Source organism: Hyaena hyaena, unplaced genomic scaffold, assembly GCF_003009895.1.
Source record: "Hyaena hyaena isolate Hyena2069 unplaced genomic scaffold, ASM300989v1 scaffold_87, whole genome shotgun sequence".
NCBI lineage: Eukaryota > Metazoa > Chordata > Mammalia > Carnivora > Hyaenidae > Hyaena > Hyaena hyaena.
The window spans coordinates 2,043,303-2,048,406 of NW_024080718.1; the positions used below are offsets into that span (position 1 = coordinate 2,043,303).

The following is a 5,104-nucleotide window of genomic DNA, read 5'->3' on the forward strand; positions in this document are numbered from 1 at the left end:
CTTTATGTTATGGTAAAAGATAAATAAGAGTCTTTCTAAACTTATCTAAACTATTTTTTACCTATCCAGGGCCCTTACTTTTCTTCTTCATTGCAGAGTGCCATGGCTGTGAACAAAAAGACAAATGCTGTTTCCTCTCTTACTTCCATTATACTGCTTTGGCCCTGTATGCTTACACCTATGGTTCACTTGAATCAAAGAGGAATACAGGACCCTCCTCCGTAATGGAAAAGACTTAAATGACCATTTCGGCCATATGACCCTGTCTCTTGTTATCACCGAAGGGGAGATCAACCAAAGGCCTCTCACTCTGCATTTGAGCTAGAAAACACTTCTCTATCTTCTCTCAAAGCAGTAAGTGCAGTTGCAATAAAGGGTCTTTATTTAGAAAAAGCCATTAGCTAAATATATTATAACAATTTATTTGTGCGATAACAATAGCTACTGTATTCTGAGTACCTACCATATTTAAAATTATCTCCTCTACTTTCATGAGGTGGCATTATCCACGGCCTTTTCCTGAGCTATAATTTCAAAATGAATGCCAAGGAACATGATTAAAGAAGGAAAGAGAGAAGTAGGTTAAATATTATTTAAAAAATATTATCTCCTTTGTACTTTCCAAAGTACAAATCTGGGATTTGAACCTAGGTACACCTGACTGCAAAGCCTGTCCTCTTTATGCTTTATGAACACTAACAGGCACCACTAGTCACAGCGATTCCCCCATATTCTTCTTTGCTAATAGAATCTTGGTTTTTCTCAGCTATATGGTGGCCATGCACTTCAGAGGAATTTGTTCCCTTTCCAGGCCAGAGGCAAATCCTGATGTTAAATCACATAGGACAGTTCCATTCTTATTCTAGCAACAGTTGGACAATGGGCATGTGTTCAATAAGACATTTGGCAAATTTGATAGGAAGCCTCTTGAGATATTTTCCTTTCTCTTAAAAAATAATGATGCAAAGAAACTGGGTGACTCGGTCAGTTAAGCATCTGACTCTCGATCTCACCCCAGGTCTTCATCTCAGGGTCATGTGTTCAAGCTTTGCATTGGGCTCCATGCTGGGCATGAAGCTTACTTTAAAAAAAAAAAAAAAAAAAAAAAAATATATATATATATATATATATATATATATACCATTAATTTTATTTATATTCTTATATGTGACTTGTTTGTTTTTGCCTCTGTGATGCAATGTCCAGAACTTTGGTAGCCCACTTGGGACACTGGAGGAAGTTACTCTAAAGGACTCACAACAATGTCCTGAGAATAGCAGAGTGGAAAAGAGAAAGAACCTAGAACCCTAACAAAATTGTTTTGATTTAACTAAACCTTGTACCTCTCCAAATGAGGTAATACAAACTTTTTTGGTTTATGTATTTTGGATTGGATATTCTTTTACTTGAAGTCCAAAATGACCTAACTGACATTTGGTCTGTAAAATAAGATTTGCTTAAAGATGGTTTGTACAGCTAGAAATAAATTTTCATATAAGTCAAGAAATAGGTTTTCTGGCTTCACTATTGGATGTAAGAAATGGAAAAGAGCTCCACACTTATGACCAAAAAAAAAAAAAAAGACTAGATAATTTTAAAAAATTTCAACTTTTATTGAATCTATCACAGAGCTGTGGTCTCAGGGCAAATAGTTAATGTAAGAAATGCAAACAAAGGGGTGCCTGGGTGGCTCAGTTGGTTAAAGCCTCTGACTTCGGATCAAGTCATGATCTCACAGTTTATGAGTTCGAGCCCCATGTCGGGCTCTGTGCTGACAGCTCGGAACTTGGAGCCCTCTTCGGATTCTGTGTCTCCCTCTCTCTACCTCTTGCCTGCTCACACTCTGTCTCAAAAATAAACATTAAAAAACATTTAAAGAAATCCAAAGAAAGATGCTTCTAAGAAGAGCACCTGGTTAGCTGCAGCAAACACCAGATGCTGTACAAGCGGGTAAGAAATATTTGGCTAAATTTGTTTGCTGTTTTTTTTTTTCCCAACATCCAGAATCTTTTCAATAACAAGGCAGGATGTGGGTTAGTTTTTGTAGCCAAGGCTGGTCCTGATGCCTCTAGTCTACTCTAACTTCTGGCCCTTGAAATGAAGGTAGGATTTGGTGTGGCTGCGCAGAGTTCCTGGGACCTTACTGAAATAACTGTATACCTCTCGGCTCTTGCATGGACCAGAGAGCAAGATGGTGCCACAGTCCTTCGGGAAGTCTGGGGCTAACTGGTCAAAGGTAAATCTTGCCCCCAGCTTTGAAAATGCAGCTCTGGGTATGACTGCTCACTTGCAGCTTGTCCACTTTCAATTTGGGCACCTCCCGACACACACACTATCAGTTATGGTCCCTACAACCACAGCTGTTTTGTCTTCCTGGCCAGAGAGCTTCATCTTACAGATCATCCAGGAAAGGGACAAAGGTGGCCAGTTGGTGCGATTCTTGAACAACTTCTTCAACACAACTTGGCTAATGGTAGAGTTGGTTGATCTGACCAGAAACCCAGACCACTTGACCAACAGTCCCAGATAGATGTCCTGGTTCTGGGGCTCCTTGCACCAAACCTTTTAGTCCTTGTTGTGGCAAATGTGAACTTCCATAATGACACCTCCTGCTCCGCCACTTCTGGAAAATTAAAAATTTTGCTAAAATTGTTAATGAACACTTAAAGGTCAAGTGTGAGAGTATATGGTACAAAGTTTAGAGTGAAAGCATAGAACTGCTGAGAGCCACGGAGACAGAGAAATTCACACCCACCTGCAGGGCCTTCTCACAGACCTCATTGAGTGTGCATGGAAAACTGGACACAGAACGAATCTGAAGAAGCATCCTTTATGGCACAGACTTGGAGAAGGAAGAGCATCCACTGAAACGAAGGCATGATGATCTGCCTGTATCCTCTCCTATGTCTCCTATAGAATAAAAGCCTTATTCCACTGGAGGATGGGCATTAAACCCTGTTACCCTCATGGTACAGATGAAGACACAGTGCAGTTGAACAAAGGACAGAAAAAACCCTCTGGGGAAGGGCAGAAATACATTTAGGCTCAGGTCGTTAGAGATTGCCAACTTCTGGATGAGAAGAATCACTGAGAAGGCCCCACCTCTAAGACAGGATGGAGCACCTATCTAAGACTGGGACTGAAACAGAACAACAAAACACACCTCCATTCCACTCCCAACACCAGGCTAGCAAACTCAAGAAACAAGTAACCAGTGTTCAAAAGTATGGAGAGAGCCCTCTGTGAAGCACAGGCATAAAGGGAAGACTTAAATCTGAGGATGAAGAGGGGCACCTGGGTGGCTCAGTCGGTTAAGCATCCGACTTCAGCTCAGGTCATGATCTCACAGTTCATGGGTTCAAGCCCCACATCAGGCTCTGTGCTGACGACTAGCTCAGAGCCTGGAACCTGTCTTCAGATTCTGTGTCTCCCTCCCTCTCTGACTCTTCCCTGCTCATGCTGTCTCTATCTCTCTCTCAAAAATAAATTTTAAAAAAATTTAAAAATTTTTTTAAAAATCTGAGGATGAAGAAGACATTGAGAAAAACCTTCTAGCAAACCACTCCCTACCGTAAACACAGGGTAATGCTAGAAGCTGAAGCTTGTGGTATAGTGACTGTAACCGTAGCAAAAAAATAACCCAAACCCAGCCATACTGTCTTGAACAACTTCCCACACACTAAAGCCCTAGCAAAAATAAAAGGCATGACCATTATCAGGCATGCACATTATTTACCTCAGTCTGTACTATTCTACATAAGATGTACAGCTTTCAACCAAAAATTGCAAGACACACAAAGCAGCAAATAAAAGTAACATACTATTAAGAGACAAAGTAATCAAGAGAATCACACTTAAACATGACAGAGATGTTGGAACCATCAACCAGTGACCTTAAGCATCCTTTAAAAAAGATCTTTCCAGAAGAAATAAATAATCTGACTTGTCTTGTAGCTTTTAAAGATATTGAATTTCTAATTTAAAGTCTTTCAAAAAAGAAAAGTCCAGGCCCATATGACTTCACTGTAAGTTCTACCAAATTTTGAGAAAGAAATAATAACCACTTTGTACAACTCTTCCAGAGTTTATATATAGAAAATGTGGGAACAATTCTCCATTCATTTAATGATGCCAGCATTATTCTGATGCCAAAATCAAAACAAAGGTACCATAATAAAAGTACAAACCAATATCCATCTTGAACAAAGATGAAAAAAATCTTCAGCAAAAACTGAGCAAACAAGGAATAAAAGGGGACATCTAAAACAGACACCAGGAATCTACCAAAAACTAACACTTTTTGCCATACTTAAGAGTGAGAACCTGGATGTCCTACCTTCCTCAAGATTGGGAACAATTCAAAGGTGTCCCTCCTATAATTCCTTTTCAACATCACACTATAATTCCTAGCCAATGCAATAAGGCAAGAAAAAAATAAGATATATATATATATTGGAAAGGAATAAATAAGCTAGTCTAGAATTGTATAAATGGCCTGAAATTTTACCATACTTGCAAATAAAAAAGTTAACCTGCCCTGTTTTCACGGATGCTAGCAGAGGGCACAAGATTCCTGAGTCATAGGAAAGGATTTTAGTACTTGTAACAATAGCAATTGCTAGAATATCAGTATTTTTTGTGCTGGTCACTCTAACCCCAATTCCCACAGGGCAACATGAAAAGGGCCAGATGCAAATATGTAAATGGTTAGGGAATCTAAATATTTTATATTGGCCCTTATAATATATTATAAGGGGCTGGGGTGAGGGTAGAATCTGACTACCAAGAGGCACAGAAAGTATTTTGGTGTGATGGAACTGTTGTATATTTTTAATATGGTGGTAGTTATGTGACTATGCATTTGACATAACTCACAGAGCTTTATACTAAAAAGGGTAAATTTTACTGTATATAAACTACCCTATTTTATGAAAAATTATGGAGAGATACAGATAAAAGTGTTATCTAAAAAATAAAGTAAGTTGTTTATTATTTCACCTTAATGGGTATCATTTTCCACATTGCTTCCGTTTTGATTCTCCATTTTGGGTTTCATAATTATTTGATTTTTGTATGTGAAAACTGTTTCTATATTATACCTGTG

At 38.7% G+C, this 5,104-nt stretch overlaps 1 pseudogene; it reads right to left on the reverse strand.

The window, feature by feature from the left end:
* Nucleotides 1–2,034: 2,034 nt before the first annotated feature.
* LOC120233152 lies at nt 2,035–2,598 on the reverse strand (annotated as a pseudogene).
* Between the last annotated feature and the right edge of the window lie 2,506 nt (nt 2,599–5,104).